This window comes from Falco naumanni, chromosome 9, assembly GCF_017639655.2.
Source record: "Falco naumanni isolate bFalNau1 chromosome 9, bFalNau1.pat, whole genome shotgun sequence".
Lineage (NCBI taxonomy): Eukaryota > Metazoa > Chordata > Aves > Falconiformes > Falconidae > Falco > Falco naumanni.
The window spans coordinates 31,588,732-31,605,814 of record NC_054062.1 but is presented as its reverse complement, the minus strand read 5'-3'; positions in this window follow the sequence as shown (position 1 = coordinate 31,605,814).

The window sequence follows — 17,083 nt, the reverse complement described above, 5'->3', positions numbered from 1 at the left end:
ATACTTTTTGTCAAAAGACTATTTTAATTTCTGCTTTGACATGCTGTGGAGAACCACACTTCTGCATGAGCAGCAGCTATGGATAAGTACGCCTTATACACAACATCTTTAGCATAAGTATAAAGTGTGCAGTAAGAGTGAATACTGGCATCAGCCATGCTGCAGCTTGCAGTATTTAAGTTATGCATAATATGCAACGTATTTTATGTAATGTGCCCATTATTAAAAAAGTGTCAGAAAGTTTAAAATAAATGAACAATACCAATACTATGACGAGGGTGTTAGAAGAGTTGGATCTGCATCAACTGGCCACCTCAACAGGCATCCAGATCTGAAACAGGGGCATCTAGAGAAGAGAAGATGAAGACTCATGTAAGCCAGCTGGTAGAAAATGGTGAAAAGACAAGTATAGCTAAGCCTCAAAGAAATCAGTATGCCTTTTCAGACAGGGTTCATCACTCTGAAGGTCTCAGGAGGTCTTGAAACTGCTGCTGGGTTTTGCCCTAAAACCTTTTTTCAAGAAATCAAAAAAGGTCCTTTCTTCCCAAAGGCATCCTCCTCCCTCTCCTTATGCAATATCTTAGTGATTAAAGCATCCGTTTAGGATGTGGAAGATGCACACTGAAGTTCCTCCTTGCCTGGGGGGGGTTTGGACCTAATCGCCAATATTAGGAGACCAGCCAGCCAGCTGGGCAAGTGCATGAGCTGGAGGAGAGGTCTCCCCCCACCCTCCCCTCCTCCCAGACACACATCACAGCTCCTGGAGGGCTGTGTAGCATAAAAAACCCAAATAAATCCTATCTTTAAAATTAAAAGAGAAACGTTCCTATAGGTCATACATACCATACTTTCAAATAAGATAGTTGGCATCTTCCTTTTTACCCACAAAGGTAACTAAGAAAAAATGAAATCCTGGTCAAACCAGGATTTAAATGACGTTTCATGAAGTTTTAATAAAGTTTAATAAAGTTTTCATTTTTAATGAAGTTCTTCTTCTATGCTATTAAATAACTCCTCCTGTCCATGAAAGAGCTGCCAGTGGCTTTCCCAGGATGAGTGAAGGGTGGTTTCTGTACATGGAGGGCAAAACTTTATCAGCCGTGGTCTGGTGCTATAAGCCAATTCCTTGGGTGGGAAAAGACATTATTCAGAAAGCAAATGCTTGTAACACGTTAAAAAAACACTGCTCAGAAAAAATTATGCTAGGTTTAGTTTGGCTGCAACAGCTTGAATGCGCTACTCCTTTAACCACAGAGGATAGTTTACACATGGGCTTCTCCTGCCCCATTCATTACAATAACTCCTGTTCTGGATGCGTGGCAGCATTAGCAGTAGTGAAAGTACATGAAAAAAAAATGCTATTAGTAAAGAATATATTCTTTTAATCCCTTCCAGAATAATAAGGTGGTTAAGCATTTCATCGAGCTGTTTCCAACAGACCAAAATGTTTCTACAGCAAGTCCAGTGGATTTTTGAACTCTGTTTTGTTCAAAAGAATGGATAGTGGATGAAGGAATGGCTCCATACTAAGCTAGAGCAGGTGATGCTTCTCATCAGCCTTTGTGGGGATAGACCTTCACTGCTGAGGTCCAACCTTGCCCCCAGCTCCTGGGAGGTCTGCAGTGAGCCGTAGCTTCCTCAACTACAGGCACAGTGGTGGGCTCTGGGCTCGCCCCACCAGGACACGTTGCACCAAACTGGAATCTGGGACAAGGTGCATTGGCTTTACCTCAACAATGAGCTAGTGATATCCATGGGAGTACTCATGCAGCTTTATACTTAGAGACTAGGAATGGGATTTGAGCACCTAAATGTAGTTATTTGAGGTGCTATGGTGGGTATGTGGAACATCTCCAGCTCTTGTTCCTCAGTGTATAGGTCTCCTGCAGGTCCTGTGTTGCATCTGCTGGTCACCTTTGACTGGACATGAAAACGAGTAAGTTTTCATAAAGAGTTTTTGGGGCTCCTGGTGGGCTCTAGCAGGCAGGGAGGATGAACCATTATCTGAAGTCAGGCCATGGCAATCGGCAAGTGGAAGAGCAGATGTGAGATCTTTCTCCTCAGTCTCCTGCCTTCCCTTTTGAAGTGTGAGATTAATGACCATATCAGATTGTTGACTTTACAGAGGCTGTGGTTGGGGCTAATGTCATAGCATGATACTTCAATAGCGGGAGGACGATCCTTGCGTCTCACAAAAGCAGCTAATAAACAAAGATAAATTGAAGGTACTTCCAGGTTATTAATGACTTCCCAGCACAGTAATCTCTAGAAACAATAGGGAAGTGTTTACTCAGCAGGTTATAGTTTTACTTAGGTTAATGGATGTTGAATTAGCCGGCAGCTTGGGCGATGCAACGGTGCGTGCCTCACAGCAGCATCCTGCAGGGACGGATCAAATGGTGTGTTTTGGGTTGGGGGAGAAGGAGAGCTCAGTTGTGACCTGTGTCTTCTCCAGTATGTGGAGACACTGGGGAAAATAATTGGAAGGACTCTTTGCCCAGCACCACTCAGAAGATGAAGTACTCTGTTTATCTGTCTGTGTTTGTCTAGTCTCTCTTCTTCATCTTCAAAGCACTGGGCTAGCATTATCCCATTAACGTTGAAGTGAGAAAGGTAAGCAACAGGCACCAGTGTGGGGACAAGCCTCTGTGTTGCTGACGTCTGCAAGCACTGCTGAGAGCTGGCTATGGGGGACAACCACCCCCAAATGGTACATATTCCCCATACCCCAAGGAAAGTCCCGTGCTGCTCAGGTCCTGCTCCTTATGGGATAAGGATGCTGCCCATGGTATGGGCTGAACTGCAGCTGCTGAAGTACAAATTTACTGGGAAAACTCAGAGGTGGATGCCTGGCCTTGATAAACCATCTCCAACAGATAAAATTAATCCTCCCAGAGGGGTTTTGCTGGAAATAGGAGCTGAACATATACACGCACACTCCCACGTGCACCTGAGCTACCAGCAGTGACTGTCTGTCCACAGGTAGGGCTATACTAGTTTTAAATACAGAACTTTTTCCCATTTGAAAAACAAAGGTTTTCTTTTTTACCCATGGTTGCTCAGTGCAAGTAGAGCCAAAGTGTAAACGGAGCCACCAAGAAACTGAGGTTTGTTTTTCTATTGCCTTTCTGAACAATTTGAACATTGTAATTTCGGCATGTGGTTCAGCTGAAGGCGATCCCATCAAGATGCTGCAGGACATAGAGCAGTTTCTCCATAGGCAATTGTTCTTTAAAGAAGAATTTGTTACCTTCTTCCTATTCTTCTGCCTTCCTTCCACTCCAAAATTGCTGAGAAAAAGCTCATGAGCCCAGGTGCCCAGGTAGAGAAATGGAGGGGGCTGCACCAGGGGTGAAAGCAATATGGTTTTAAAAGGAAGAGAGGTAAAAATTCCAAATATTTGGAATAGCAACACACTCCAACATTTCTCTCAGCTTTGCAAATCTTTAGGTGTTGCTCTCAATGAATTCCCCATCTGCTGCCAGCCACAGGACAAGAAAACCAACATGAATTACATCTGGTCTCATGCTGCCAGGAGCGGTGCATATGGTCTTACCTCAAATTAAACCTTTATAATAATAATAAAATAATAATACCCCATGCTTTCTCACCTCTTTGGTAAGGACACCGCAAAGGGCAGCATCTCATTTTCTGTGTGCAATGTCTTGACATGTCGAGGTTTTTTTCAGGTGCTTAAATTATAGCTCCATCGTCGGCGGTCACCTGCTGAGCGGCGCTGTCGTTCGCACTCCCCATCTTCCTGTCTGCTGGTCATGTCAGAAGGTCGCGCAGCATGAGCAGGCTGATTTATGGGCTCACCAGAGTGCACAAAGGCTTTCGGAGGAAGTCGGAGCTCTCCTGCCAGCGCCTTTCAAGGCCTGCAAGTCGGGCAGCGCGGGGCTGCCATGAGGAGCTGCCGCCCAGATGAGGCCGCCGCACTGGCAGCACAGTGCCGCAGGGAGTGCGCCTGCCTGACGGAAACAGGCTGCTTGCTTTTGTTTTCTTAATCAAAGATAGAGAAGAAAAAAAAAAATTTAAAAAAAATCAGTGTAAAACAATGGGTTTTAAAAATCAATATTAAAAAATGTGATACTTTTTTGAATGATCTTATTTATCTTTTGATGATTCTTATTTAAAGGGTTGGTGCCGCTTGTCAGTGATGCATTATTGCTTTGGGAGCAATGCATCTCAAGATAAACCCAAGTCCATTTTTTTAAGCTGGGTGCTCCCCTTGTGCTTTTGCTGCCCATCAGTTTCAGTCCTCACCTTTCTCCATCTGTTTTGCCCCACTGGGTTTCCAGCTCTGCACGGGCAGGTAAGTACCATCCCTGTGCCTGAGCCAGACACAGGTTGCAATAGCCTGTGTGAAAGGGGTGAGAGCTGAGTTGAGGTCACTAGCAAATATCTTGCAATTTTTGTTTAGCTTCAGTTTGATCATTTGCTGCCTGAAGTCTCATAGATTTTTAGAATTCAGTAAAAGCTAAATAAATGCAGTAGTCCCTGCATGTGTCTAAGTGGGTATTTTACTTGTGAGCGAGCATTTATTGTCTAGGGAGCAGTGTAACATTAATCCAAACAAACTTGGTATCTTTTTCTTTGTATTTTACTATTAGGGAAAAGGATTGTCATACTGACCTACTAAATTTTTCAAAACTTTTTTTGGCTGATTTTTGTGCTCACACACATCTCTTCCACAGCAAATATACATTCAGCCTGTGCTCAGCTACACCTCACATCAACATCTGCTCCATATGAGAGGGGAGACCTGTTACATGCCCCAATGGTTTGTGCTGATTTATGATATTAACCTTTATGGAGAAAAATTAAATTCTTCATTTGCAGTCTTTTTTTCTTTTATATTTTCCTGGTGGAAAGTGCTCCCATGGTTTATTAAAGAGAATGTAATGCTACCTTCTTTAGGTGACACACAGAAGGAAAGCATTTCAATTTTTGGGTTGATATCCCATGTCCTCGCCATAATAATTGTAAATTTTTTTGAAAGAGTAATTTTCTAAAGTGGAAAGTATATTTATTTTATGGCTGGGTTAACCACAAAGGGCAGTTGTCATTAAGTTAATGTGGGCACATGTTTGTGTGAAGGACAGCTTTGAGGAAGGCAAATAGAGAAGCAAACCCAGGGCTATTAAGTGCCCAAATTTGTATTGCAGCTGCTCCAATTTGTTTATTCCCAGTGCACTTAGTAATATAAGTTGTATGCACCTGGAGATATGCCGTATAGAGCATGTAAGATGGAAAAGAAATGCATACAATCTGATCGCTATAATGTAGATATACACGAGAGGGTTTATCATACCATGTTATAACAATTATTTATATCTATATTTAGATTATATGTTGATATATAAATACATAGCTTACCCTCATGCTTATGAACATTTTCTTTTTCACTTGGGAATGAAGGAGGGTGGGGGGGGATACCCAAACAAGTTCTCTGTCCCTGAAATTCAATGAAAAATTATACTTCAAAGTATCTGACTATTAAAGGGGAAATATTGCAACAGTAGTTTTTCTTGCACGAGTTCATCATGGTGTTGGACACAGTTAAAGGAAAAGTTTGCATGAGTCTTGTGCAGCAAATCAAAATGGTTCAGTAAAAGAAACCAGCTTTGAAGGGACCACCTACCATAAACATTATTCTGAAAGCCTAAATTCTTAGCACAAGCATCCAAAGAGTAAATGATAAACAGATGAGGGAGCAAACAGAAATTTCACAGAGTTGTAACTTTAACTTTCTGCATGTGTCGAAGGAATATGTCTTTTAAAAGAGCAGTGGTGCCATTTACTATTACCAGCATCACTTTTTTTATATATACAGCACACAGTATCATTCTGATCCACTTGATCCAGCACTTGAAGGGGTTACTCCATGGCTGCCATGCTACAGTTTCATTTACTGTAATATAACTTTTATTTTTGCTCATCATTGGTGTATGCCTACATTATAGTGATCAGATTGCATGCATATCTTTTTTTCATCTTACAAGCTATACAGCATATTTCCAGGTGCATACAACTTATATTACTAAGTGCACTGGGAATAAACAAATTGGAGCAGCTGCAATACAAATTTGGGCACTTAATAGCCCTGGATTGGCTTCTCTTGTTGCCCTTCTCAAAGTTGTCCATCACTGTCTGAGCCCTCCAGCAGTGCCCAGCACTTGCAGTGTCTTGCCAAGCACCCTTCGGCCAGCTACACCACCCACTCCGCTGCACCCCACCATTCCCAAATGATTTTTTCTGTTTTAATTTGGTCAACATTTTATAAACTGATGACAAATTTATAAATAAGATTTGGACATGCAGCTCAAGAGAAGACTTCAGCTTATCACCACTACCTGTTTGGAGTCAAACAAGAATCTGGAGTATGACTTTAAAAATGCCAACGAAATTCACTTCAGCAAACCGATCACTTCAATATATCACAAGCCAAGTACAGACGTTATTTATGGCTCAGAACAAAAAAAAAACCCAAAATATTTTGCTGACTCTTGGGTCACCGTAAAAATCCTTGAGTGGCCTGAAAAAATTGCCACCTGAAATATAAGAAGGCAGTGACATCTCAGGCCAAATAAAACACACGCACAAAACAAAATCTTTTGTAATAAACAAACAAGTAAATAAAAGGGTCCAATGAACAAATTGTCTGCCTCTCACAAGAATCTGTGGGGCCCTGAGTGCCTGAGCACAGCATCCCAGCAGCTGCTGGCAGTCACAGTCCTGCTGGTGAATCACTCCCAGCATTTATAAATATATTCCTAACTAACAAGTTGCTGGCTTGCCCTGTTAAGAACTGAAAGAAAACTGTTTGGACAAAACTGTTTTGATATTGAAAGTGTCATACCATTGGGACCGCCTGGCTTGCCTGGCTGGATTTGTCTTGTATGGAGGAAACCAGACCGGTGGTGGCAGTGACTGATGTCTTCTAGAGACACCACCACAGTCCAGCAAAACTGTGTGTCCTGTGGACAATGTGGCTTTCAGCGCAGCAGTTAAGCTCCTATGTATAAATAATGGGAACTTTGGACTAATCTGAGGGTTTAATACCTTCTTGGGCTCAGAAATTCAATTTATATTTCTAAGGCAGCAGATCCTGGATTTTTCTGTACCTGAGGCAACATTCCACCTTCACTGTTCAATACCCACGAACCTAGCATTTCAAAGATGGGGGTTTGCTAAAAGCCATAGGGTTAACTGCTCAAGGACACTTGGGATGCCCATGCCCTACTGGCACCCTCTTCTTCTGTATAATCCTCTTTAAAAGTCCTTTCTCCCCATCCCTAATTTAGAATTGCATGAACGCCACAGATCCATGGGCATGGCCAGGTATCCCAAACCCTACCCTGGACGCAGCCTCCCCTCTCCCCACCTCCATGGGTCCCAAATTGAAACGAGCTTGCATGGTCTCTCTTGAAGAAAAGTTAACTGCCAGGTAGTGGTGCAACTGAAAGGGAGCATGGACTCTATATTTGGAAAGAAAAAAAAAAAAAAAGGCAATAAGCCTAAATCCAGAGCATTTCATGGCTGAAAACCCAACCATTTCATTATGGAAAGGCCCAGGTCTCCTATAGCTCCTCCTTGCACCTCCAAACTCACCTAGCAAGGAGCAGAGACAGCACAGGGTGAGGTTTTGGGGAGCTCCACACTACTGACCATGACCAAAAGTAACCTGAAGGGACTTAGATGGTGATGGTGTTTCAGTGTGGTCGCCGAGTCTTTCCACACTTTCCAGGATCCCCAGTAATAGGGCTTGGAAACAGCTACCTTGCGCTCCACAGTCAATGGGATTCAGTTTGCGTGCGTGTCCGTCCAGGCTTTAATGAAAGGATCCTAGGCAAAATCTGTTCATCTGCAGTCTCTCATTTCAATACATCCCTAAGTATATTGTGTGTGCCCTGCAGAACTGGTAACCTACTATCAAGGGTCTGATACTGCAAAACATGGAGCAATTCCTGGGAGGTGCTGAGCATCCACAACCCCCAGAAATCCCTCTGCACTTCCCAGTGCCAAACAAACAGGGAGAGTTATTCCAAGGCCTGCAAACCAAAGCAAGGATCCAACCCCAGACAGCTCTCGCTCTGTGTTATTTGCATCTTGCTATGTTTAACTCCAGATCACAGTTTTTAGTAAATTGGCCTCAAAAATTATTCGAGCAGGTTAGATTTTGGCTGGCAGATGGCAAACCTTGGGTAGTTATTTCCTGTTACTGTTATTTAGCTCCTTTTACAATTGTCACAGGAATTAATACGGTAGGCTTTTAGCAGAAGACATTTCTTCTTTTTAGGCTGGAAAGTGTGTAAGAAAGCAGGGCAACAAACCGTGAACTGGGACCACCAGGTGTGCTGCTGCTTGAAGGGCCAGAAGGACAATGGGCTTGTGGTGGTAGCCATGACCAGGACGTGGGCTCCCCAGTTTGTACCTCTGGCAAACAATCTGTATTACAAGCCAAAACTTTGTTTTCCATGATTTTGGCCCTAAAAGGAAATAATGCATGTTCATCTACAATTCTTGACATTAAGCTTGGTGCTATTGTGTGCAATGAAATAAGGTGGTTTGTTGGTTTTTTTCCAGCTTGCCTAGAGATACTTGCCAACAAACATGGTGATGAAGAGATGGATTTGTGCAACAAGACAGCTATAGCAGTGGAGCCCTCTGGACCTTGCTCTGCAGAATGACCTCTATTCATAGAGTTATATGACAACTGGGTAAGTGGCAGTGCAGTATCTGTCTTCATAAGGAGCTCATGCAGATGCTATAACCAGTCAGAGAATGGACCCTCATGAAGTTTTGCATTTAATCAGTTTTGTGGGTTTTTTGTTTTTGTTTTGTTTTTTTTGGTTTTTTTTTTTTTGTTTGTTTTTTTAAATTACGGGAATTAAAGAAAAACCAACAAGCCCAGACACGTAGCAATTGGCAAGAAAGCAATTTCAAATGGGACCCTTCCCAGGTTTTGGCCACATGTCAGGAGCGTCACTGCTGCATGATGATGCTACGGTCTTGCCTTTCAGGACTAAAAACATCCCTTTGCTAATCATCAAACTCTATTTAATGTAATCATTATTTCATTTCTGTGCTTTAATTCAGTTAACTGCTTGTAGAGCATAATAAACCATATTCCACAAAGAAAAACCCTTACAATTTTGTGGTATGATTTTTTTCTTAATTATAATGAAACATTGATGCAGTAAATTAAGAGATACCAAGCCTATGAGTAAAAAAAGCTAAGTCCCATGTTAGACAAATAGTTCATTTATGGAGAATCCAATGCTAGCTTGAATCACCTATTGTCCTGCTCTTTACACAGAGCTGTCTCATGGTGTTAGCTATATTATACATGATTATTCTCCCAAACCTGTATTCTTCTTCTTCCAATAGCTTAATTACTACTTAATTTATGAGCAGTTCAAGGGCAGGTCAACACTTGCCTTTTCTTTCTATCAACCACTGTGACACATGGCATAGTTTCAGTGAAAGAACATGGCCAAACCCCCATCACTGTCATTGTTACCCTGCCCCATGCAAGAGCCTTGGGTAAGTGGACATCACTAGCAAGGAGTCAGGTAATTATAGGACTGAACTCCACTGAACAGAAAAATTGAAAGCATTCAGGCCACGGTGGTTTCTGGGATGCTTCTTGCTGGAGTGAAACCTACTCACAAGAGGAAGGACGGGCTGCTGGGACATGGTTTTGGGAAGAAGGGCTGAATTTAATTTGAACTTAACCAGACCAAACATGGTACTATCTGTGTGCTCTCTTCCCCAGTACAGAGGTGTAAATTCTTTCTTAGACATCCCCTGGAGCGCAGCACTGGAGAAAGACACCCAGAATTTACCTTCCAACCATGTACAGAGTATATTGTAATGCACATGCTACTTAGAGATTATGGGGTTCCCCTCCCTAACCCGTCATGCTTTCCTCCAGTTCAGTCTCAGTCACACATACAAGTCCCTTGATGATCATGGGACTATAGTAGACATTTTCTGTGGGTGTTGAGTTGAAGGAATAGGTGACTTGGAAATAAGGGCAGTAAAGGACTATTCCTGTATCCTGGAAAAGAAAGGAGTGATGTCTTGCTTATGGGCAAAGGCAAAGACTCCTGTATTCTTGCTAGGCACATGGCCAGCTCTATAAACTTTTGTTGGTGTATCCTTGAAATCCACTTCTCTATCCCAACAGAGCTTTGGAGAAGCTTTGTCTGCTGAAGCCACCATATACCAGGGCAGAATTATATTTGAAGCCTGGGTAAAGTGGCATGTAGGCAGTGGTGCGGTTTTGCCATTCTGCCAAAAATCAAGCCCTTTTGCCATTCTCCTCCCATTCTGCACCTGGCTTCATGTGATTTGAGAAACAGCAGGTCATGCCAGTGTCTGACAAATGACTCCAGTGATGTTGAAGGCCACTTGGTGTTACTTGTGTGTGCAACCAGCTGAAACAGCACGACTTCTGCTTAGGCACTTCTTGATGCCATGGCAAACCACACACTGAGCGCTACTGCTTTCAGGATGAGTCAACAAGAATTAAATACAGATAAAAATTAAGGGGCCAAAGACTATAGAGGCTTTGGTGCTGCTAACTGAAAGGAAAATCGGTTTTGGACTGCAATGGCAGAGGGCAGAAATCAAGATGTTCTTGGAATGGCCCTGGCCACTGGTTCTGCAGTACTGCCACCACAAGCAGAATCAGGAGCCAAATCTAACCCAAAAATCTTTTTGCCACCAGAAATGGGGTTGAGGAGAGGATGCGGAGCTGAACTTAGCTGTCAAACCCATGATGGTGAGACTAGCCGCAGCATAGCTCTAAGTTAAAGGTAAGTTGCACACAAACACGCAAGTTCCTCGACATGCAACACTTAGGTCTCTTTTTTTGGTCAATCCACTTTAAAAAAATCATTTTGGGTCCCTGTTTTGCTAGACTGTGAATCCTTTAAACACAACAGGGTTGGTTCCTAGTTGGGGAATAACCACAAGCCAATTAGAAGTTAAATTGTTGAGCAGTATGCATCTAATTGAAGTCTCTACTTTCTGCCTGCTATTTTTAGTGTTTGGACTGAGCTGCAGCTCCACATAAGGTATAATCATGTTTATTTAGGAGCAACATGTACCTCAGTGAGAAAAATAAGATCCAGCAGGCAGAGCTGTTTTTTTACCAAATATACATGGGTGGGTGGTATGCTTTAAGTCTAGACTGCTCTGTCTCTCTTGTACGCTATCTCCCACCAGACATGCCTCCTTTTTGCTTCAGGACAATGCCTGCAATATGTTTATGCACATGCTTTAATACAAAGGGCATTTTCACTGTTCTATTGTCATTTATTGCCTGTCACATTATTGTAATTTCCCAATCCTCTTCTACATACACCAGAGCAGTGACAGGAGACTCTGGTTGTGCTGAAGCAAACAGATTGGCTGACCCACTTAGAAGTTTAAAAGCTGAAGAAGGTGCCATGAGTGAGCATCCTCTCCTTTCCTAGGGGAGTTTGGGGGTTTTGGGGTACACTCTTGGGTGTTTAAGGAGTGATTTGAAGGCCAACAGCAAAGTGATTGTATTGGAATTTCTGGGTAGCTTCCAGCAAGGGGAGGCATAGAAGATGGTTATTTGCTGGCAGTTTTCAGTGTCTGGGCTCTAAATGGTCAGGGTACCAGTGGGACTGGGATGGGACAACTTCAACATCAGGTTGGATGTCTTGAAAGAAAAGACATTTTTGTTTATGCTTGACAGATGAGTAAAGGGCCAGGAAAGGGTGGAAAGAGAAAGCAGGACAAGGGAACCAAATTCCATCAAAAACAGGAGAAAAGGACTTTTCCAGCAACTTGACAAGTGGACATAAGAGAGTCATAAGTCAGACAACAGACAGCCACACAACACCTGATGTTGGATTGCAAATGAGACCATCAGGTCAGCGCTATAAGAGGTGAAGAGCAGGGGATAATGACACAGCCATGCGGGACATGTTGGGAACCAGAGCAGAGATGAGCAAGTTCATAACGTGAAGCACAGCCTGAAGGATGAGCGAGGGAGAGCTTAAGAGCTTTAAGCAGTGTTTTAGCCAGAGGTTGCAACAGAAGCTCTGACTCTGCCAAAATACTGCATCAGTCATCTTGGCTGTAGTAAAGATAACAAGAGAGATAGGAAGCAAATTTGTGCCTCAAAAAGTTCTGTCTATACCATGACTGCTTGTTGTGAACTAATCAGTTTGTTTCTTTAACAGGCCCCAAGAAAGTAAACAAAAACAAAGCCCTAGCTTTGTTTTTCTTTAACTTTCTCTATTTTATATACGACGTAAATAGCTTGCATGCATGCCAAGTCACATTGGGAGGAAAATAGTGGTTTTTTTCAGGAATTTTACATGCATTCCTCTTTCTCACCACAGAAGGGATTTGAGTTTGCTTCAGTGAGAAGCCATAAATTTTATTCAAAAAATTCCCACACTGATTTCATCTCATCTCAGTGCCTCTGCAAAATACAAAGCCAGCAGTAAACAAAACCCAGTAGCACGCTTCCTAAAATACAGGACTGGAATGATAAGCCTCAGAACTTCATCCTAAATCAAGAAGCACATGCCTTTACTCCTTATCTTGTTTCACAGCATTAGATGTGAAATCCTCAGATGGAATAAATTTGAAAGTTATTAAAAATATGTTGAAAAGAAGGAAATAAAAACTAAAATATATGCAAACTAATGTTCTGAGGCTGAGCAATATTTAAGGGATAAACTAAGAAAGTGAGGTTGTTGAGTTACCCAAACACTCCAACAGAAAACTTTTATCTTTGTAACAGGAAGATGCAGGCAATGGTCTTCAAATTTTAATGACAGCGAAGGTTTTTAATAGCAGTAGGCTACTTGCTAGTAAGAAGCATTGAGGACTAAGGTGTTATGACAACAAAGAAAACATCAGCTTTGAAAGGCTCTTGCTTTACTAATTATTTATGTAATTACATCCACAGCTTAAGACAGAGACAGTTCTAAGAAAGGATCAAGATGCCCAAATAAGAAGGCTCGGTCTCTCTAGGTCATTGCATTTCTGACACAACGAAGAGTTGACTAAAAACAAAAGCTGAAAAACACTATCTGGAACATGACACCAGGTCTAGCCTCATCTCCAGGGGGTGTTTAAATACTCCTTAAAGCTGGTTCCCCCAGTATAAGGATGATGCTTCTGTTGCACAGCCACATTCACATCAGCATGGTGGGCACATGTCACGAGCTTGCAGGACACAGCACCAGCCATAGGACATTCAAACAAGACCCTGTGCAACATCAGAAACTTCATGGGACAGAACCTGGCCTTTTCCCAATCCCAGAACCAAAGTTCAGCAAAGCGGACAGATGATCTGCTGAGTAGCAGATGAGTATGGGAAAAATGCAGACACAAGGGCTGCGGCTAATACCTGAGGTTACTCAACACCACAACAAAAATCAGGCACCAGACAGCTTCCCAGCGTTAGAAGTGTTCACCACTAGTTTGCTAAAAATTACTGTATGAACTTTAATAACAAAAGGTCAAACAGCAACCTACAGGGTAGCACACAACTCAATATTCAACATGTCGGTAATCTTTCACAGAGCAATGAAACCTGGAAGATCTGCAAGGGAGAAAACCAATATTCTTCTGTCAGCTGGCTGCTGTTGTGGCATTTTAAAATGCTATGGTACCATGAAGACTCCACTATAAATGCAATGGCCATTTATAACCTACGTAATACAAATCAGTCCACAGAGGCAGAACAGGATATTTTGCTTGATAATGATATGACCAGAACTGTGTGCTGTGATGATTCCTTGTCCCAAGTTTTGAAAGAAAAAAACCCCAAACCCTGATGGTCTTTAAAAGGGATCTAAGTGAGCTTTACAGGTCGGATGGAAGCTGGAGGCCTCTTTTCCCAATACAATGCTTTGGCCAACAATTAAGTGATATTTTTTTAAGAGCATGATTGCTAAACCAAAATAAGTTATTTACAACTCTGGAAAGCCCTCATATTTATAGATTTTCAATACATGTGACATGAACAGAAGGAAGAGTCTTCTCCTCCCTGCTGATCCCTCTGGCTTGCAGCGGCATCAAAATACAGCCTGGAAAATACTAAGTTGGTTTCTCCAGGAACCCGTCACACCTCTCCTTGCCAGTGCCTCCACTTGTGTGGTAGGACCATTGCAGCCACTGCCAACTTTCAACAGCATTGATCTTGTGCTGTCCTCAGCTTCTGAGCTCCCAGGAGAATATAAAACCTTACAACAAGGGTTAAAACACATCAATAATTTGGGTCACAAAGGCTTCCCTTTTGCATTCCTACTGCTTTTGAGTTGATCAGACAAATAGGCTGACAACAGCTGCTATCAACAAGCAGTGATGGCCTTCTGATGGAAATATTAGACTGCTCAGGCAAAGGGCATCCAGCTCAGGAACAGGACTAGCCTTTTATCACTCTGCTAAGAGTAGATAACTGGCACATGGCCAGGTTTTGTGAACTAGAAAGTCCTCATCTGCCTCCAAAGGGACTCGTTGCCAAGGAGGAGTTGAAAGCTCTCCCCAACACATGATAGGACAACATACTTCAATATTGCTCATAACGGTGCTTTGTCTTGACAAGAGGAAGCCAAGACAACATCTTGCATGAATAAGCCTTCTCTAAAATTCATATAAATACTCTGGGGGAACACAGAGTCTGAGTAGGAAAATTGCCCATGAATGAGGGTGTTGGCCCCAACCAGCCTGGGGACAGAGAGGTTGGGCTGTTTCTTCAGCAAAGATGCCTGAACAAAAGCAGTGTACATCCTGTAACCCTGACAGTCCTAAATTGAAAAGCTACATGTAGAAGCAGATTCCTGCACAACAGATTTGTACTTTAGGCTGAAAGCTCAAGAGCCTATAAGATTAAGTGGTCCTTGTGGATGGGAGTGGAATAAAGTACTGTCTGAAAACAGCTCCAGGCTCTTCCCTTCTTCCTTTCTGAGTGTAACCCATGGATTGTGGTATGTAAGAAGCAACTCTCCAAATAGGGGAAAGATCTAGGCTCGTTGCTATCATGGCCATCACTCATCCCCCTATACAGGCTGGGCTGCAGCCAAAAGAAATTACGTTTCTTGGATGATCATTTATGGTCAGGCATTCCTCCTGGCTAAGGCAGCTAAAGCCTCCCTCATGTGAGATGTCTGGGACAGCAAAGCCACTATGTTAGGGAAGGATCAGCACAGGCCAGTCCTTTGGGAGGATGGGCAGTCTGGGGCCACCTAAAACCAGCAAAGACCTGCTCATATACAAGTTCAAGAGGGAAGAGCGGAGCAGAGACCCCTAGTAGACATTTGCGACTGAAATCAGCTGCATTAGCATTTCACTTCTTCACTTCCCTACCCACACCCCATGGACCAGAGCCTGCTCTCACAAACTAAAAAGAGCTGCCATTTGTGTGGAGGTTCCCAAGCTCCTCCTGGAGATAAGATAACCTCAGCTTGGCAGTGGGTACAAAACCCCCTGCTTTTCATTAGAGGAGGATTCAAGGGAGGCTCTCCACAATTCTAAAAAAAAAACAAAAACAAAAAAATCCAGACCATGGCAGGACCTTTGCTACCCTCCTTTTTCATTCCGCTACACATCAATGGAGAGGTGCTCTTTGAATGTGCAAACCAAACTATTAATTATTGTTTTGATTTACTGTTCCTTGTGTGGAACCAATTATTCTGAAAAAGAAGTATGAAGTCCAGATCTTACCTGACCAGGATTAACAGACTTCTTACCATTGTGAAGTTGTCATTTTGACGTGCTACCTGTGTTGTACACCACAAGACTGGCTATGAAGCTACAAACTCCCTGGGAATCAATAATAGAGAATTAGTATTAGGGTGCAAGATCAAAACTATATAGAATACTTCCATCTGTGGTGAACTGGCTCTCAGGATTGGGGGAAGGGGGGTTGGGAAGAGCAAGTAAACCAATTTTGGAACATGTTCTTCCACACTTTGGCCTTCTGTTCATTAGTGATTTATGATGGTATTGATGTATTTTTAAGTCAATCTGAAAACCCAGGAATATTAAGTAGCACACAGTAAGATTAAATATTTCATATTGTTTTTTTTTCCAAAGTGGATACACCTTGGAGCAAAAGTCATTAGACAACCCAACTATCTACAGGAAGTCCTCATTGGGCACAACAAATACATATGAAGGATGTGCCACCCACATCGGCCAGGAGTTTCAGGAGGTTGTTTAACAAGGACATCAGGACAGAGGGTGAGATGAGGCTCAGAGTCACTGCTGGCTTGCTGGGATTGTTCTTCCAGTGATGGAGCTTTTGTGCATTCACTTGTTCTCAAAATCAGCATCTTGAACCAATTATGTGTTAGAGGAGGTTTAGTTTAAGATTAAAGGTAAATAAATAAAAATAGACCAACACTTCCCTGTGGGTCTGACACCTCAGGTTTAAGACATAGCCTCAGAGATGAAGGGCCTTAAGGAGCCAACGTTCAAAAAAACCAAACCAAAAGTAATAATTAAAGAAAACCCACCCCCTAGACACTTACGGTATCATCCTTCCCACTGCCAATAATCAGCATTTAGAGATTTCCTCAGCCAGTGGTCACATTCAAGCCTCTGTTTTCTATGAATTAGCTTTGTCCCAGTGTGACTTAATTTATGAGTTTTCATTTTGTGGCCACCAGTTACAGAACTTGGCTGCGTGCTACGTTTGTTTTAAACTGGCTGACTGAACAGTCCATCTCCTTCTTGCATTGTAAGAAACAAAAATAACCACTCAGTCACCTCCTCAGCATTGTTTACAGCTTTACAGACCTCTCCTATCCTCCCTTAGTCATCTCTTTTCCAGCTGAGATGAGCTACCAAACCTTTCCTTGTATGGGAGCATGCTCTCACCACCTTACCCTTTACTTTCTATAGTTCTACTATACAATATGCTTCTGGAGTCCCTTGGTATTGCCATGCTGTCCTGAAATATTTTCCTAGTTTGCTACTGGGAATTTTTTTCCCCCAGATTTACCTATCCTGATTCTGTATCACCTAGAGACTTAATATTAGAACAAATCTTAAAAAAAAAAAAGAGATAAGTAGAGCT